Consider the following 21,212-nt stretch of genomic DNA (forward strand, 5'->3'; position numbering starts at 1 on the left):
GAAAGTGACAGTTGTTGATATGATTATATGGAAATGGAAGGTCTAGAACTCCAAAAATCACACTCATGAGGTGAGGATGAGCATGAGATAGGTGGTGGATCCCCCAAAACTAGTTGAGAAAATCTTGCTAATGATCTAAAGGCTGGTGGAACCACAGTAACCAAGAACACCATTGGTAACACACTATGCCATATTGGATTGAAATCCTGCAGCGCTTGCAAGGTCTCCCTGCTTAAGAAGGCACAGATACAGGCCTATCTTAAGTTTGCCAGTGAACATTTAAAGAAGGCTTGAGAGAAAGTGCTGTGGTCTGATGAAACTGAAACCAAGCTTAATGGCATTAATTCGATCTGCTGTATTTGGAAAAAGTGAAACACTGAGTATAACCCAAAGAACACCGCCCCCATAGTCAAGCTCGGAAAATGTTAAATGGACTGATTCTTATATAGCGCTTCTCTACTCTACCCGAGCACTCAGAGCAGCTTCTGATACACGCCTCATGCACCCATTCAAGGTCTGTGACTCATGATGACTGGTGTAATTATGTAGTAACGACCTCGTACTTGTGAATCAAAACATCCCCGTGTTGATTACATTGCCACTTGTGTGATCCCATCACCGACAATCTGTCTTTGCTTTGTGGTGCTTATCTGTAGACTATAACCATGAACTATGTATTTACAGATACATCTACTTTTTCTAGTAGTGTTTAGTGACGTTTCTTACTAAACTTTCTTCACTACAAATCATTGATTCTATTAGAAATTGCCCAAGGCAAAAGCTTTGTTCCAGTGGTGTTGTTAAGTGGTGAGATCTTGTAGCAAAGAGAATAGAAACTGCTGTCTATGAAAAGTAAAGTGAGCAGTGTGACATTCTCACCGTACAAATGGTTTAATGAGATTCCACTTGCCATAACCCTCGGTGATATACTGTACTCAAGGAGTAATTAAAAATTGAAAATCTATCTCGTTCCAGTTTTTTAAAATTATTATTATTTTAAACCCTAATTTAAAAACTCATAATTTCTTTCTAGTCTGCCTCTGATAAAAATGCCTGTAACCAGCACTCTGATCTGCTCTTTTATATATATTCATCTTCTTTTTCCCCCTCCAACCATCACTATGTCCATGCTGTCCTGGCCTCCACGCCATCTTTTATCTCTCTCCATGGTCATCACAATGTGCCTGGAGACTGATCATGCAGTCAGGTCCACACTGTGTTTGTGTTTTTGTGCGTAGGCGAGAGAGAGAGAGAGAGAAAGAGAGCTCCTGCAGTCTAGATCCATCAACAGCTCCAATGGGTTTGACCCTTCCAGGTTAACCGCAGCCATTAATATAAAAGCTTCCCTCCTCTGCCTCCCTTCTTCCCGCACAACCTTACGTGGGGGAGTACAAGCCCCAGTGTGTGCGCATGTGTGTGTGCATACATACGCACATGGCCATTGGTACGAAGAAAAAGAGGCAGATCAAACGCTGTGGTGGCAGGCGGCTGAAAAATGGCACTGGCGGTCACACATGTTCCTCTGCTGTGGAACATGTGTCTTGCCCACTGTTGTTTTTCTAATCACTCAGCAGTGATGTTTTACTTCTTCCTCTGCTCTGGAAGGATGGACCAGTTCACCTTTGCCGTCTTCCTCGCTACATGTAATATAAGACTACATTTCTTTAGAGGTCATTTAATAAAAGATTTTCATGTCAGACTGACAAAGACACATTTCATAAATTATGAACTTATGTTAGCTGGTAGACATTTAGCTTTCTTTGATTTGCACAATAAAACATATAACAGTTTAAAACAAATGATACACTGAAACAGCACCAGGCCTTCCTTGCACATTCAGTGCAGTTTGAATTTTAATATTTAGCCATGTGACTCATGATTTGGCTACTTAGCACAGCAGTAAGTGCAACAAAAGAAAGAGAGCATTTGGAGAACATTACGATTTGTTCCACTGCAGCCTGTAGCATTCAAATGCGGTTTCCTGCTTTTAGTTACTTATGAACATATGTTGTGTGTAATTTGCAGTATTAATTCAAAGTTTTGTATTTCTGCAAAATATCTATCAAAACCAGTCAAATATCCAATGCCATTAAGACTTCCGGCACATGCAAACAAACTATGTACACTTCGTGAAGTACTGCTCGCTTTTAAAGCCATCTAGTGGTCATGTTTAATGCAAGCAGAGTGTATTACTCAAACAATGCAACTAAAATGACTTGAATTTACCTTGGTAAAATCTTTTTGTGTAAATCACTAAAATCCATTTAACCCCAGTACGTACACTGGGTGATGTTCACCCATATGAAAGTGAGGGTGATTGTGTTTCAAAAGCCATGTTGGTGTCTAGGCTTAACAGTCAGGTAATACTCATTTTCATATTATGTTTATTCGGGGCAAGCTGTTTTAACACCTGAGGCTCTTTTTACGTGTTTTTTTGTGTCAATAATAGGGAACAAGGTGGGCCTTTTTCTTTTTTGTGTTCCTTTGCAACACCTTCCTTTATAAAACCTCTTGTGAGTTTAAAAGCAGGCATACTTCTTTTGCCTAAGCTGAGCTCAGAATGCTTCATTCTTCAGTTCATGGAGCTGAGAAAATATGATCAATTCAATACAATTCCAAAAATTCAAAAACATCATCATTTAGCGGTGTTGCTGTGTTACAAATGCTCTTACTTTATCTCTTTTTTTGACACATGTCCTGTTGTTGTCAAAGCCCCTCCAACTCTGCAAGAGCTTAATGACCCAGAGGAATCCGGGTGCATGGCCAAAAATGCCTTTCAGGAGGTCCCTTATTCTCAGCGCAGGGAGGAAGTGGTCCACAGCAGGCCTGAGGTGGCTTACAAGAGGCTATTAGGAGGCCTGCGGCAGGATGCCTCACAAATCCATTTAGGAAGAGTTGGGACTGGATCTGGACTTTCTACTGCTGGCTGTCAGTCAGAGCAGGAGAAAGCAGGTGTCCAGTTACCAAAGATGTCAAAGTGGAACGTGTATGTATTTGTGTGTGAGAGAGAGTTTGTGTTTGTTCCTATGGAAGCCATTTGAATGTATTTATATGAAGTGTAAATATTCACGTTTTAGCTGTACCCTTATAAATAAAGGACATGTGCCAGTGGTGGTGCTGTGGGAAAGCTGCAGGCCGGGTCCCTTGGTAAATGGAGTCCACCATAACCAATGAAAAATCCAAATGCCAGTTACCTAATCTCTGATGTAATCTCCCTGCAGCACACGAGGTTTGACTCACATGAGTGGATTCTGTCACTCATTATTTCTTCCTCACGTTAGCCTAAGTTTTGCTGGAGTATTATTAAGCTGTCATCAGTGTAACATCATTTTAGTAACGGTAGTAATAAGAAGTAATGAGTCTTTTCATGGTTCCAGGCTCGATAATGATAATGATTAAATATTGGGAATGCTAAAAGACATAACCCCACTGCTCCCTGAGGAAACTCAGCTCACCCGAGATATACAAAGCTGGGAGGTCAAATGCAGCCCAGAAGAATAGGTGTTGTCATTTTATAATTCACTCAACTCTCAAGTCTGTGTTATTTTCGTTCCTTAATTCACATTTCCAACAGATTTGTTTGAATCCTGAGCCTCTAGCGTGGCACAGTTTTTCAAAGGGGAGGAAATGATGTGATAGTTCTTCAATAATTACTTATCAGAAAGAAACTCAGCAAATCAATAAAGTTAAATATTTGGGAGTAATATTGGGTGATGAAGTAAAATGTGAAATACAGATTAAGAAAATTTCCAAAACCCATCAAGATTAATTTGAACTGTTTTTTAACCGTTCTAATACAATCTTGTCTACCTGTTAAAGCTTCCAGTTATATTTACATGCTGTGATTTTGTCACATCTTTCATAATGTGATTTTTTATGCCAGGCAACCAAATCAGATATAAAACCTGCAATGTCAACATACAAAAAAGCTTGAAAAAGGCAATACAATAGAATTATTGCAAAATGAAGCTAATAATATTTTTTAAATAAATGCTCTTATACAATTTGCCCTTTTAACATTAATTTTAAAGGTGTGATTGGCCCTGAAATTTTTTAATGAAAAAGCAAAATTATGGCTAAAATAAATCTGTGATCACTGAAATAGGTCTTCTAGTGTTCTTAATAATTTTACTTAAATGTTTCTCTAAATAAATTATTATATTATTATTATCATTTGATCTCCTCTTTATATTGACATATTGTGTCTTAAAAGTCAAAACAGGGACGAAGTCTGTCAATTAGCTGTGGCTAGAAGGCCTACATACATTACATCAGTTATATTTTTAAAAAATATATACAATTTTTACATAAATTGTAACTTTGCACTGGTGTTCAACGCTCCTCATCAGATGGGACCTTGAAGCATTGTATTTGCATGTTCCCCCTGTGCCTGTTTGGGTACTCTCCAAATGCTGCAGCTTTCTTGCACCACCTACTGACATGCATCTTAGGTGACTGGTGATTTTAAATTTGCTGTAGGAGTGGGTGTCAAGTGTGTGTCCTTGTATCAAGCCTTTTAAAGGGCTGGTGACTTGTCCAAAGTGTACCACTGCGCCAGAGAGTCAGCAGCAATAAGCTTTAACCGCCTTTATTCTGTGTACTTGTGGATAGTTGACCTGGCCAGTGTTTGCTGACACACATGGCACAAAGAATGTCACAAAAATTGGCTGAATCGTTTCCCTGACTGCTCCTCTCCTTTCACTAGTGGACAAAGAAATCCCTCTTAAGGTTTAGCTCTTCTGCTGTCCTCATTTAGCTTCCTAGAGATGCAGCCCGGTCCTACCATTGCAGTGGAAGTAGATTTATAGTCAGTGTGTACTCAGCTGAGTCTGCACTCCTGAAGTGGGATTTTGTCATCAATCCTAATTGACAGAGCAGTTTATCTCAGTGCGACACTTTCTTTCCTAATAACTCTCTGTCTTCTTCTTTCTCCTCAAAAACGGAAACTGAAAGTTTTAGTGTTAGAATTACCTTGGTATGAATAGTTTTACAGTTAAAGGCAGAACTGATGAACCTTTTTTGATTAACAAAGTTTGAAAACTCACTTTCTTTTGTGTCATGGACAGAAACAGCTGGTAGACTGATACATAGAAATATGACTTTTAACCTAAAAGTAAGTAGAGAAAAATTATCATCCTTAAGGTAAGAACTTAGGTTTGCACCCTCACATTTAAAAGTTATCTTAATGAGTCTATGTGTGCAGGTAGCCTGAACTGTAGTGCAGATTCTTCACTTTGAATCATTGTCTTGCTATCGCCAAATAAACCCTCTTCCCCCATGTACAGGATAATCTCTATCACACTTGTTTTCATTCATTTAAGCCCCAGAGTTGCACAATGTGGATGAAGATTCACATAGGAAAAATTATTCAAAATCTGCTGGATCTCAAGCGTTGTTAATATCGTTCCTTGGGTGTCTTGAAGACTAATCTGTCAAATAAAGATAGAGACAAAACTAACAAAAGGTCCTCTGGGCCCCTCTAGGCAAAGCAGCAGCTTTCTTTAATAAGTAGAATGTAAGCCCTGTGGTAACTCAGCACTGCCTGGGAGACATTTTTGCGATCTATTATTAACTGCTGATTTTTCATTGTTCTGTTTTTTCATGTCAGTGTATGATATCTAATGCCAGAATGTCTGCTGGACAAATGAGGCAAATCTGCTTTAAGGAAACGGGTACCAAACTGCCATCCAGGAGCTAAGTCCCTTTCCTTCATTTATAGTATTCAAAGGACTAAAAGACTCACAATATTCAGATGTTATAAACTGTTGGCGTGCTTGGGCCCTTCATCCAAATTAAAGATGGCTGTAAGCATCATGACATCACCTCTTGGTAGATTTTAATGCAGTTAATTTCAATTCGGCAATTTGGCGCTTAGTGCCAAATCAAAACAACAGTCACCCCAAGGTGCTTTACATTGTAAGGTAAAGACCCTACAATAATATAGAGAAAACTCCAACAATCAAATAATCCCCTATGAGCAAGCACTTGGTGACTATTGGAATATAAAACTCCCTTTTAACAGGAAGAAATCTCTGGCAGAACCAGGATCAGGAAGGGCCGGCCATCTGCTGTGACTGGTCGGGGTGAGAGGGGGCTGACAGAACAGAGACATGCTGTGGAAGAGAGCAAGAGCTTAATAATAACTGATGATTAAATGCAGAGAGGTGCAGAAACTCACAGAGAAAAAATGTGAAAGAAGAAGAAGTCGCACTCAGTGCATCAGGAGAAACCACCAGCAACCAGACCTATTGCAGCAGAACTAAGGGGGGCTCCAGGGTCACCTGATCTAGTCTTTATCAAAAAGGAAAGTTTTAAGCCTATTCTTAAAAGCATAGAGGGTTTTTGTCTCCTGAATCCAAACTGGCAGCTGTTCCACAGAAGAGGGGCCTCCCATTCTCTTTTACAGATTCTAGGAAGTACAAGTCAGTAAAGATGAGGCCTGTTTGTTCAAGATCATGTATGTGAGGAGGAGGATTTTACATTTGATTCTGGATTCAACAGAGAGCCAATGAAGAGAAGCATTCTGGTTCTGGATTTCTGCAACTGGCCAAGGCTAGTAGGTCTGGTTAGCAAACTGCATTCTTAAACTATATGAGTGCAATACATAAACATTTCTGCTAGTGAGTGCTGACAGACTAAAATAACACAAACAAACCTACTGGATTGTCTGTATTACACAGCAGGCCACATTATTTGCCAGAAAATCCCATTAGAAGTACTCTAAAAGGGCCCAACACGACAAAAACAGCTGAGAGGTCCAGTTAAGAGACTGGAGATAGTGGAGGTGATGCCTCGCAAACAGTAAACGCCTACAGTTACCAGTCACCCAGCGTCAAATGCTACAAAGGGAGAAACCATCCAAGAGGTCAAAAACATTTTTTGTACCAGGCTGAAACATGTGTCCAATACTGTTAAGCTGGGCATTTTAAAATGAATCCATGGAAATTGATTGGCTTTTTGAGCCATTGGGATAATAGGTAGATATACTTTGTGTCCAAAGTTTGGAAAATCTAGTGTTATTGGAGCCAAAACATTAGACACAACCAACCATTAGCACAACTGCAGTTTTTGACCCCTAAGCATGGGCTTTAGTGGCGCTGTCATACTCAGACTCCCAGCAAGGAGGAGGAGGTATGTTGGTATATTGAGTTTGCCTACTGCTGATGACTTACTCTTCATCCTTCCCATTAACATCATAGATTTTTTTTGCACATTTACAGAAACCTTTAAAATTTCTAATCCACTAGCTCATAACTCAGTGACAAGAGCTTTACTGTGTGCAGTCTTTCAAGGGTGTCACATCCACTTAGTTAGAAATACGTAGAAGAACAATGTAATCACAAGCTATTCACGATATGAAAACCTCAGTTTTTGCAGCCATGGAAATTGGGCCATCGAGATAGTATTCATGAGGCTGCCTCCACAGAGATGGATGCCCTCACCACATGAAAGCTGACGGGGGGAAGACGACTCCTGCTGTGTAGTGGCCAAACCAAACTGCAGCCTTGCATCTCAGGAGTGTTAAAGTGGCTCATATATCTGACATAAGTGTGTTTGGTTTACACTTCGAGGTAGTTCATATGTGTCATAAATATACATGAGAGCTCAGGCACACAAGCTGAGGGAGGGAAGAAATACTTGAATGAAGCTAGAATCTAATTTATGAGTCATACATAAGAAAGTTATCTCAGGTTTGCTCAGATAATGAGGATATATAAGATAATGATCACATATAAGCTTGTACTAAAAATGTGATGAAAGGCCTGCAATATGACAAAGGACAGATTCTGTAGAGTCTATCAAAGGATTAACAGCAATTCTACGTTTATTATTATTAGACTGTAGAGTTTTGTAGGTGTCCTGGCAAATCCAGGTAGCAAAGGCTACAGAGCAACACACTGAGAGACACAACGCAGACATATCCGGCGAATACAGAATGAAGTGCAGAAGCATCTCAAATTAAAACTTTGAAACAGAGACTTAAGACATCACATTCATCGCAGGTCAAACAGGGTCACACACAGCATCTGCAGGAAGATGTGACTGCTTCTAAATCCACTAAAATGACTGTTCATTTAGACAGACCATCTGAAAGTAAAGTGTAAAAGAGAGAAAGAGAGAAGTATTTATTGAAAAAAACTACGTTTTAGAACTCTGTAAAATCGTGAGTATTAACTATAGTTTACAATTTCAATTTTTATTTTGTCACTAGAATTAAAAACTTAGTCATCCACTGTGCTAAAAGCAAACTGTAGCTGAGGTCGAGCCTGCTTATGGGCAACAGGAGTAGAGATGTAAAAATAAGGGATTTCTGCTCTAGTCCACTAGATGGAAGCATATGATCACTTTAGGGATGAATATCCAGTCAGGCTGTAAGCTTTTTTTAGGCACACAAAGCTAAACCTTATTTATTTCAGAAATAAAGAAAACAAACCATACAGACAAATAAAAGATTATATTGTGGGATGCAAAGAGCCATGACATGAAAGTCTTCCATCACCTGAGATGAAGCACGAAAACCTCATCATCTGACAATAATTGTAGCCAAGTTGTAAAATCTTGTAACCTGGCTGCTAACTATATATGCTGTGTATATCGGAATACCTGTGCAACCTCTTTAGGGTCCAGATATCACCTCGTGCTACCAGCAGTGACGCTGACCCTAGGGGATTGCCAAACTAGTGAAAAGTAAAGTGAAGTAAAAGACAAGGAGGGAAGAGTGTCAGTGTCCTCCACCTGTAAAACCATTCCCGTTTTGGGAGTTGTCTCATTGTTGCTCCTCTAGTGCACCTGTTGTTGATTTCAATAGCAATAAAGCAGCTGAAACTGTTTAACAACCCCCTTTGCTATTAAACTGACCAGACAAATAGACCACAAGTTTAACTGATTTATTGCTGTACAATGATTAAACAATATTCCCTTAACTTTTTGAGTTTATATATAGATATAATTCTAATAGCAAGTAAAAACCCAATAACACCCACTTCAGCCCAGTAACAGTCTCTACTCTTCAGTCAAGGTTTTCAATTTCTATTTTGGAGAATGGCTGTACAAACTTGCTTCATTCCAAGGTGGTTTGATGGACTGAAGGTCAGGGCTCCTTGCAGGCTGGTCAACATCAGCACTTTAATGTGAAAGCAAGTGCTAATAGAGCTGGCTTTGCCAGGCCAGGGTTCCAGGAAGACGTAGCTGCCAATTTGTCTTTAAACTACAGAGCTCAGGATAGTTACAGGGCTGACTTTATTCTGTTTCTCCAACGAGACCATAGCAACTATATCTGTGACCTGTTTGCTGTGCTACTTTGAAGTGGCATACAGTACATCAGCTGAATACATCAGCTGAATTTGAGGGCAGCTATAGCGGGGCTGCTGACCTTCCTCCTCTGCCAGTGATATTTCTTTGAAGCACAGTGTAAGTGGCTCTAAAACCACTTAAAGACAATGGGGGGGGGGCAGGTGGTACTGAGTACCTTTTTCATCAGTGGTGATGGAAGATGTGAGAGCACTGGCGTTATGATGGGGCACTCAGTCTGTGGAACCAAGATATGAAAGAAAAGATGAATCCACTTCATACTCGACTCTTGGAGAAACAAAGAGTGGCAGTAATGGCATGGTAGCTGTATACAAGATAGAGGTGGTATTGATCAGCACGGCAGCTTGTACTTCAACACTGATGAACTTTCCATATTACCTTTTAGATCGACCGCGTTTCTTCTGAAAACAAATCAGAAGCATTTTCCGTAAAATACAATACAGCTTCATGATGGAGTTAGGTCAAAGGTCATACTGTAGTTACATATAGCAGGAACCTTGGCCTGCTTTGCTCAAGGACACTTCAGAGATTTTCCCTTGAAATTAGAAATATGATTTAAACAGTGACAGGAAAATCTCAGTTGACCACATTTTATTATTTTGGACTTGGAGAACTTTGGACTTTACCATGTAGCCTGAAAACCTCACATACAAACCTAATGATGTTTTATCCTTTACCCTGTCAGGCATCTGTATACCCACAGATGTACTGTTAACGCTGGTCTAAATACGCCCTTTGGAGTCCCAGATTTACACCCTGTGGGAGTATCCTCCCAAAGAGGGACAAAAGGAGCCCCTGATGATCCTCTACCTAATCACATGAGCCAAGGTGTAAATCTGGGACTCTCCACCATTTGACCCTAGAACTGAAGAACGTCTTCAAGCAACCTAAAGAAGTCCAGACCCTTTTCTTTCCAAGCTCCTTAGACTGCGATGACCTGGATGACTGAGAACCTTCACAGACTTGATGATATGTGATATATATCAGATTTTCACATCCTTACATAACCCAAATAATTCACATAAACAATATTTTGTGATATGGATAGAAATGCTTAAATTGGGTTGTAAATATTTACCATTTAATCACTTCTGGTTCTACACTGCTTGCTGCCGTGGGCCGAACAGCATGTCCAGAGAATGTGTAAAGATTTTGAAGGTGATACACTTGCATCACTGTTATGATACAAATCCATGTGACTCATCTGAGACACATGATAAAGCTCTCATGTGAAGTTGAATTAGGTTTTCTGGACAATTTCTATCTTAATGATCCTAATCCTAATTACATTTATTAATGGAAAAATTAAAACCAGGAAAACAATTAGCTGTGTGTTTTTCCACGTTAATACTTTAGGCATTAAAGCTCATGACTTCAGCTATTAGTTGACCTGACGTGACTGAAAATTGATCTAATTACACTGAGCTCATAAGGAAAAGGAACAGCTTATTTAATAAAACATTTTAAGATGCCGCAGGGAAGATAAAACAAAGAAGACATGAGATTCAGAGAACGAGCACAAGTTTTTAAAACATTTTAATTGCAGTTTAATATTAAAGTCCCTTTAATCAGCAACTTTCAGCTTTTACAAAACCTAACAGCTTATATCTTTTATAGTTAGCTCAATGAATCATGGGAAAACTACATAGATTGTCAGGTGATCTGGTAATGATAAGGTGTACATATAGAAAAGGTAATGCAAGCCCCTGTATACTGTGTTGGAGGTCATATGTTACCATACTGCCACAGCATCAATATCCATGCGTAATTCATGATATTTATTTGCCTTTGTCTTTTCATGGGCTCTGTGGCCTTGCTGTACGATTGACAGGGGAGTTCCTGTGAGTGCATATCTGAGACTTGAGTGCCTCATGGCTCCTGATTGTGCAACAAAATCGCCCACGAGCTACACAGCCAATGCCGTGGATTTGACTGGCTGTCTGAGGACAAACTAGCTGCATTTGTGGTTATGTCATGCTGACACTTATTTATCATAAATGTGCTGTACCACAGTGCTTTTACCCTTGGACTTGATGAAAACACACAGACTTTGTGATGCATTTCAGTGAACATATTTTGTGCTTAAACCCCGGCCGTAATGATGACCCTTCTGTCCTCGTAAATTCCAGAAAATTCCTTTTTTCCCCCTTACGACAAAGACACATGATTAAACCGATCTCACCATTTTCTGTCATGGGCCACAGGCTGATTGTGCTAGAACAAACTTACTCATTACCCCCTCAGAATCTGTATTCTTTTAAAGTTTCTTTCTTGAAATGTATGATTCAGACGGAGCCTCAGGGCTCATCTTATCGAGATGAAAACGAGGTCTATTGATAGAGTGATTTTTCCATTAATCTGAGGAGAAAAAGCCAATTCTCCTATACAAACCTCATCCTGTTAGCTCATTAAATGTGTGAAAGCCTCGCCTGGTGTGAAGCCACCAGTTAGAGTCAGACATTTTACACACTTAGAAGCTTTGTTCTGTCAGGTTCCCATTTGAACGCAGACATCACTAGCTTTATTTTACTTGATAAAAAGAATCACTGTATAGAAGAAGCTACTTTTGGCTGCTCCCTTATTCACAAGGGTTTGCCACAGCGGGTAGCATTGCATGTTTGATCTGGCAGATTTTTATGGAGGATGCCCTTCCTGATGAAACTCCAATAGGATTTGTATCAATAATATAATAAAATATTATAATATTTATATTAATAGTATATATATTTTTGGAATTTTGGAGAATTATTTGAATTAACAAGATATACAAGAAAGTGCAGACAGAAATCTATGATGAAATGTATTTTAACACTGATTAAATGTAACCATAAATGTTCAATTAAAAAATATTTTTAAGAAAAAAACAGTATATGCATGCAAATTAGGACTTTTTTTATTCTCCTGAAATTTTCAGAAACCACTCTGTCCTGATAGCCTCGGGTTAGACTTGGGGATATTTACAGATCAACAGGCAAAAATGCAGGTGAATCAGTCGGAAGGTTTGGGTGCTGGAGGGTGCTCCACCTGGAGACTCTGTTGTCCTGCTGGGAGACTTCAATGCTCACGTGGGTAACGACAGCGAGACCTGGAGGGGCGTGATTGGGAGGAACGGCCTCCCTGATCTGAACCCGAGCGGTGCTTTGTTATTGGACTTCTGTGCTAATCACAGTTTGGCCATAACGAACAGCCTGTTCGAACATAAGAGTGTCCATAAGTGCACGTGGCACCAGGACACTCTAGGCCGTAGGTCGATGATCGATTTTGTAATCGTATCAGCAGACCTGCGACCATATGTTCTGGACACTCGGGTAAAGAGAGGGGCTGAGCTGTCAACTGATCACCACCTGGTGGTGAGTTGGATCAGGTGGAGGGGGAGGACGCTGGACAGACCTGGTGCACCTAAACGCGTAGTGAGGGTGTGCTGGGAACGTCTAGCAGAGGCCCCAGTCCGCGAGATCTTCAACGCACACCTCCGGCAGAGCTTCAACAGCATTCCGAGGGAGACTGGGGACATTGAGTCCGAATGGACCATGTTCAGCGTCTCCATTGCCGAAGCTGCTGCATTGAGCTGCGGCCGCAAGGTGGTTGGTGCCTGCCTCGGTAATCCCCGAACCAAATGGTGGACACCAGAGGTGAACGGAGCCACCAGGCTGAAGAAGGAGTCCTATCGGGCTTGGTTAGCCTGTGGGACTCCGGAGGCAGCCGACAGGTATCGACAGGCCAAGCGGAATGCGGCTCGGGCAGTGGCTGAAGCAAAAACTCGGGTGTGGGAGGAGTTCGGAGAGGCCATGGAAAAAGACTTTCGGACTGCCTCGAAGAGATTCTGGCAAACCGTCAGACGTCTCAGGAGGGGAAAGCGGTGCTCTACCTGCACTGTGTATAGTGCTGGCGGAGCGCTGCTGATGTCGACTGAGAAAATTGTCAGGCGGTGGAAGGAATACTTCGAGGACCTCCTTAATCCCACTGACACGTCTTCCGAGGAGGAAGCAGAGTCTGGGGATGAGGGGAATGACCTGGCAAGGTCACTGAGGCAGTTAAACAACTCCTTGGTGGCAGAGCCCCTGGTGTTGATGAGGTCCGCCCCGAGTTCCTGAAGGCTCTGGACGTTGTAGGGCTGTCCTGGTTGACACGCCTCAGCAATGTTGCGTGGAGATCAGGGGCAGTACCTGTGGACTGGCAGACCGGGGTGGTGGTCCCCATCTTTAAGAAGGGGGACCGGAGGGTGTGTTCCAACTACAGGGGGATCACACTCCTCAGCCTCCCTGGGAAAGTCTATGCCAGGGTGCTGGAAAGGAGAGTTCGTCCGCTAGTCGAACCTCTGATACAGGAGGAACAATGCGGTTTTCGTCCTGGTCGCGGAACACTGGACCAGCTCTTTATCCTCTCCAGGATACTTGAGGGTGCATGGGAGTTTGCCCAACCAGTCTACATGTGTTTTGTGGACTTGGAGAAGGCATTCGACCGTGTCCCTCGGGGTGTCCTGTGGGAGGTGTTGCGGGAATATGGGGTGTCTGGCCCATTGCTACGGGCCATTCGATCCCTATATAACCGTTGCAAGAGCTTGGTTCGCATTGCCGGCAATAAGTCGGACTCGTTCCCGGTGGGTGATGGGCTCCGCCAGGGCTGCTCTTTGTCTCCGGATCTGTTCATAATTTTTATGGACAGGATTTCTAGGCTTTTGCTTTGGTGGCCTCAGAATCTCATCTCTGATTTTCGCGGATGATGTGGTTCTGTTGGCTTCATCGGGTGGGGGCCTCCAGCTCGCACTGGAACGGTTCGCAGCCGAGTGTGAAGCAGCGGGAATGAAGATCAGCACCTCCAAATCTGAGGCCATGGTTCTCAGCCGGAAAAGGGTGGAGTGCCCACTCCGGGTCGGGGATGAGTTCCTGCCCCAAGTGGAGGAGTTCAAGTATCTCGGGGTCTTGTTCTCGAGTGATGGGAGAAGGGAGCCGGAGATCGACAGACGGATTGGGGCTGCAGCTGCAGTAATGCGGACGCTGCACCGGTCCGTCGTGGTGAAGAGGGAGCTGAGTGTAAAAGCGAAGCTCTCAATTTACCGGTCGATCTACGTCCCTACCCTCACCTATGGCCACGAGCTGTGGGTAGTGACCGAAAGAACGAGATCGCGGATACAAGCGGCAGAAATGAGCTTCCTCCGAAGGGTGGCTGGCCTCTCCCTTAGAGATAGGGTGAGAAGTTCGGCCATCCGGGAGGGGCTCAGAGTAGAGCAGCTGCTGCTCCACATCGAAAGGAGCCAGCTGAGGTGGTTCGGGCATCTGACAAGGATGCCCCCTGGGCGCCTCCTGGGTGAGGTGTTCCAGGCATGTCCCACCGGGAGGAGGCCCCGGGGCAGACCCAGGACACGCTGGAGAGATTATATCTCTCGGCTGGCCTGGGAACGCCTTGGTATTCCCCCGGATAAGCTGGAGGAGGTGGCTGGGGAGAGGGAGGTCTGGGCCTCTTTGCTTAGGCTGCTGCCCCCGCGACCCGGCCCCGGATAAAGCGGATGAAGATGGATGGATGGATATTTAGCAATTGAAACAATATAACTAAAGTTACCAGCAATGAGTAAAATAATAGTAATGAACAGGACCTCCAAACCACAGAGATTCCACAGAGGACGAAAGCACAGAGATGAGTTTAACTGCTAACAGTTTCCTGAGAATCCACAGGTCAAATAAATAAATAAAAGAAACATTTATTTGTTTAAAGACTTGACATACTTTATGGGTTCTGGGCTCCAGGTTTGGTTTTTGTGTTGTGGATCTTGGGATAGGGTCAAACATGGGCAGCTTTGGGCCCCACATTGTCCCTCAGAGTGAGAGCATGTTAAGTGCAATTACAGTGCCTCATTCATTATGCCTCTGGAAAAAAGCAGCAAAAGACAATTCAAAGGTGCACCTGATCTTAGAGTTGAGATTGCTGAAGATTAATTTATTCTTGAGTGCATTGATAGATTAGCACAAAAGATGGAAAGCATTTGTCGCTTTCAAGCGACAAATGATTATATAAGATAAAACATCTAGGAAAATGACTGAATGGAAATAGGGCTATGTAGAGGGAATTATTTATGGTGTGACTTATTTGACTGAATCACTTTGGCATCCTCCCATCACTTCTGTTCTACTGAAGAATTTGCTTTTTCATGCTTGTGGTTGCAATGTACAGCAAAATAGGTTAAGATGAATCATCGATATACATTGCTTGGATGAACGACTCCTTAATGCATCTTCAGCTCAGATGAACAAAGAAGGAGCAAAACATTACTAAGTTCTGAAAAAGAAAAAAAAAATCTTGAAGCAAAATTATGTGATAAAAATAAGATAAAATATAGAACCTTTTAGCATTATTGATCATTTATAATACTCATTCTTTAGCCTTTCATGGGTTTTGATAGGAAATTAGAACCGATTTTTCTTCCTCTACTCTACATGTGAATGTCCTTGAGCAACATAATAATATTATTAATATTAATTATAATAATAATAATAAGCTGCTCTTGATGTCTTGATAGTCAAACTTAATCTACAGTTTTCTCACTGTCAGTGTGTTTAAGTGGGTAAAGGAGAATTGTTGTGCTTCTAGTAGTGTTTTCCAGTACTACAGAAAAGCTCAGCAATTAATCAGTTATTTATTGAATAAAAGATTTACTGCCATAATTTTTAATATAAAATCAGAAATTTAAGTTCATTAAATGTGGGAAAGTACTATGTGACCTGTAGCACTGATCTAACTTACTGTCAGATTATTTTAATCTGCTGCTGCTGGTCAGACAAAATGCAGTACTCTGAAAATGCTAGTGGATCTTTAGGGTTTGAAGACTGTGTCGGGAATTTGCTTACATTATAGTAGAACATTATACAGTATAAAAAATAGATATAGCAGTGTAAGTTTTTCTGACAAGTGACCCCCTTTGGTCATAAAGACAAACAAAAAAGAGGTTATCAAAAGAAATCTGGAAATTTGGTTTCAAGCTACCTAACTGTGAATGCATTCGCAGTGTGAGGCAAGTTTGGGGATTTTTTACCTATTAAGTTCTCCAGTTGTTGTTTTCTTCAAACATTTCTCTTTTAATCTGTCAAAGGCATTTCTTGGAACTTCCCCCCACACAGGGCTAAATTGTATACAGTCTTTGAAGCTTATTTTTTTATGTAATGAGTTTAATGAGTTTGTCCCTTGTACCAGTAAAGAGATAACATGAAAACAGTGAGGCATATCCCTAAGTTATGAGGGACGTTGATGGAGTCTAAAAAGAAGCCATTTAAAGATTCAGTCATGTTACAGAAAAACAAATCCAAGGATAGATTAAATGAAAAAGATAGCAGATACATGAATTTTACTTTCTTATCATCATTGTAGTGAACTGATGCTGATCGTAAGACACAATAGTGTGTCCAAACATTTACTGTTGGCTGAAATTAGCTTAGTGGAGTCTTTTATGCCATTCAAGCATTTAGTGGATGTAGAAGTGCAATGCGTATTGACATGTTCTCTATGTGGCTAGTTCATGCTGCTAATGCTAACTGTTATGTTTCATGCTTGTTAGCTGTAAGCTAAAACGATTTGTTGTTCGGTGATATAACATTATTGGGTGTATTGGAAGTTAATATAATAATATGTAAGGTTTGGTGAGTACAGTATTTACATATGTGTGTGTGTGTGTGTGTGTGTGTTCTATTGTGCATTGTGTAGCACTTCCTTTGTCTGTGAAACACTCGCTGTAAGTATTGTGGTCTCACTTGGTGGTGCCATATAGATGGTAACATGACTGCCGTTCTGCTGGACTTTGATTCTTGCAAGAGGAAAAAGCAGGCCTGTCACACAACAGAAGTCCGCACACCTACAAGTAACACTTCTTAGCTTGCCCATTGGCTTTCTATCATATTGTACATACAGCATCTGGAAACTCATATCAGCTCCAATTTCTCCTAAAACTAAGTAAGGACTGTAGTCTATCAGTGAGAAGAAACTTGAGGTCCCTAGGTCTTCTCAGAAAAGATGAAAGAAAAGGATGATGCATCAGGTGTCTGGCGTTAGCCTGTTTTCTGTGTTGGTAAACAATGTATTTCAACATAAGCTTTATGTCTGTAAAACATAAAAACTGTTGAAAATGACATGTTTTATTATTGGCCTGGAAGCATCTTTTCTATTTTAGTGCACAGATCTTTCCCAGCTTTGTTGTTGGAGTAAAGGTTCTGCATAGCGTAGGTACAGAAGTGGTAATGGTTGGAATTGTTGAAAAAAACAACAACTTTTCAGCTGCACAGATTCTTGGCACTTTTTTTTATCTCATTTGAATTGGGTCCATTGTCCTCTTACAGAAAACTAAAAGCCAATACAAAGATATTTGGTGCTGGTATCACCTCTATCCTTTTTTTTTTTCTTTTCCTAAATGACATCAGAAACAGCAGTATGCGACATTACGTGATGGCAGAGCTTTGTCATTTTTTTTTTTTTTTTTTTTTTTTTTTAATAAATAGGACAGGGGGAATGAATGAGAGAAAGAGGGGGAGAGAAAGAAAGAAAACCAAAGGGGAGAAGAGACGGTGAGAAGGGGGGGGAAGAGAGAGAGAAAAAAAAAAAAGAACTCCTGGGTCACCTGTATGGAGAAAAAAAACAAACAAACAAAAAAAACAAACAGAGGAGACAGCAAACAACAAAGAGCAGCATAATAATAGAGAAAACAAAGCACCATCACAATAAACTAGCTAGTCATAGATATCAATATTTACTAAATAATAAACGATATTGTGCAGCACGCAAGATAGACAGCGCACAGTGTGCTTTGAGGCAGCAGCCAAGAAAGCTTTAGTCCGCGTCTGTGAATACCCATGTGTGCATACCTGTGTGGATCAGCATGCTTGCATTCCAAAGGTTTCTCCATGTAATGATCTGCTAGGGAGTGTGGGGGGGCCACAGCCCCGTCCTCCAGGGTGTGAAGCGGGTATGGAGGAGATCAAAACTCCAGACATCCAGAGGCCCCCAGAACACAAGAGACCATGGAAGACCAACAGAGGGGCAGCCGCGCCACTGTTCCAGTAAGAGCTGAGGAGAGTCCCAGATGAGGGCTCGCCCAGCAGCCGCGGAGCAGAAGTCAGGGGGAGTTGCAGTGACGCGCCCGTGAGCTCCGCCGGCCCCCAGCTGTGCCTGAGTGACCGAGCCCCAGGCCGAGAGGCCGGGGGCACCCCACCTCCTAAGGGGCCCGAGCGAGCCCCAGGCCCCAGGCCCCGACAAGCGGCCGCCAAGGAGTGAGCCGGTGTGTACCCGGACGCCCACCCCCAGACACAAAGAACCACCAACACACCGACACCTGAGGGAGTCCGCCACCGGCAGGGGAAGTGGTGGTGGGTGGAGATAGGCCTCCAAACCTTGGAGGGCCTGAGGTATCACCTGTATCCAATGATATAAACATTTCTATTATGAATGAAGTTGTGTCTTCTACAAAGACAATAGTCCCATCCATGGTGATTAATATCATTCACATATTCATGTTATTCACATATTATATTTGTACAAAGACCCAACACACAATGGTTGTGCTCAATGGTTTCCACTTTTTTGTCAGTTGCACACACAAAGACAGTCTCCTCTCAGCCCAGGTCTCAGCTTCCTTCTCCTCCGCTCGTCTCTCCCTTCACTATGAAAAGAAACAGAGACTGTCATCAGTCCAATCGCCACCACCTGTGGCCTCACCTGCCTCATGGCACGCCTCCTTGAGCTCAATGCGCCACTCCTCCCCTGCAGCTGAGCAGGGACCACACCTTCGCTGCAATATTTATATAATTTACTAGGGTTGTCACAGTTATTTAACACCTGTGGGATATTTAGAAGCAATCTGTGAGACAGCTTTTCTGCATAGCTATCATTAACAACTTCAAATGAAGAAGTGTCAGTGTTTGGGAAGAATGGTGTCTCATCCCGCCACTGGCCTCAGCGACCCCACACCTGTTCGCCGAACATATACATCAGTGCCTAAGCCACTTCATAAAGAAGTAAAAGAATATCTGGAAGACTTGCTGAATAGAGGGTGGATAAAAAATCAAAATCCTCCTACTCCAGCCCCATCGTATGTGTGCGGAAAAAAGATGGCAGCCTCCGCTTGTGCTGTGACTACAGGGAGCTAAATATGAAGTCAATCCCTGACCGCCATCCCATACCCCGCATACAGGATATGCTCAACACATTGAAAGGAAGCTCCTGGTTCTCGGTCTTTTAGTGTAATGACCCGTTATGAGAATGGCACCCTATGTTATGTAGCGAGGTTATGTCCAGGTAAAGGTGAGAGCACCTTACTCAGTAAAGATGCAGATACCCGTGATATGGACGGAAAAGCAGTGGACTGTTATCGTGCACAATAACACCTGCGGCGGCATATGACATGAAGGGGAGATACATGTCATGTGTTTCACTGTGGCCAGCAGTAATGCTGAACTCTGACTCCTAAAGGGATGTAGCCTCCTACAAGCAATGTATAGTTGCCACATAAGGACTGATATTGATAGAATGTCGGGACGCCATTAACTTTTTGAGGGGTGTAAGAGTGTAAGGACAAGAAAGACATTGTGGACAAAACAGGGCACCCCCCATAATCTTTAGTTACAATATTATAGTTAGTTAAATGGTCTGATTGTTCAAATATGTATTTTCTTTGATTGTGGTAAAATAATGTGTGCCCCAGTCTCCAAAAATGACATAGTGCAAGAAGGGTAGTTATTCCTCCGTTACACCACAAGAGGGAGTATCCCCTAAAATGAGCAGGTCTAGCGGGAGTAAATAAGCCCAGCCACTACCCATAAGGCAGTGCGCCTATAAGAGTTGTGTGAGACTGCAAAAGTGTGTAACGTTGTGCTATGTCAATGTATATATTTGCAGGTAAGCAGATACAAGATGGTAAATAACTTAAAATGTATCTACAGATGAGTCCACGGGGTTGCAGAGAATGTGGGAAAGTTGGCTGTTGATCCCCACTATGTGTCATTAGTATATAAGTTATTGGTAGCGATGTGAATTAGCCGTGATGCTAACGATTAGCAGCTAGATCTAATTCATTAGTTTGTGCAGAAACCTCGTGGCGCTTTTGTGGATTTATACCTGTACCGAGCTATAACCAAGCAGATATAGACTGGTGGATCACACTATCTTTTGTTTATGTTTATTTCATTGTTGCACTGTAAGAAATATTAGTGATTTGAGTTTAAAGACTACCCATAAGGCAGTGCGCCTATAAGAGTTGTGTGAGACTGCAAAAGTGTGTAACGTTGTGCTATGTCAATGTATATATTTGCAGATGCAGTAAAGGCGAATTCACAAAGCCACACTGGTTTCAATTCATTTTAATCCAAGTGTGCAACATTTACACCTCAAAAGCTGTACAATGCTATTTTTATTCTCCCAGCATAGGAACGGAAAACAGCTGGTTGTAGCTCGAGCACAATGGAAAAAAAAAAAAGAATATGGAGATTTTGTAATGAATGTGGCATTATTGGCCTCTCTCTCTCTGTATATATATATATATATATATATATATATATATATATATATATATATATATATATATATACACACACACACACACACACACACACACACACACACACACACACAGTGGGGCAAAAAAGTATTTAGTCAGCCACCGATTGTGCAAGTTCCCCCACCTAAAATGATGACAGAGGTCAGTAATTTGCACCAGAGGTACACTTCAACTGTGAGAGACAGAATGTGAAAAAAAAATCCATGAATTCACATTGTAGGATTTGTAAAGAATTTATTCGTAAATCAGGGTGGAAAATAAGTATTTGGTCAATAACAAAAATACAACTCAATACTTTGTAACATAATCTTTGTTGGCAATAACAGAGGTCAAACGTCTACTATAGGTCTTTACCAGGTTTGCACACACA

This window comes from Copadichromis virginalis, linkage group LG7 (assembly GCF_057382275.1).
Source record: "Copadichromis virginalis isolate Kocher_CV1m ecotype Utaka linkage group LG7, C_Virginalis_male_GT1.1, whole genome shotgun sequence".
In the NCBI taxonomy this organism is placed as follows: domain Eukaryota; kingdom Metazoa; phylum Chordata; class Actinopteri; order Cichliformes; family Cichlidae; genus Copadichromis; species Copadichromis virginalis.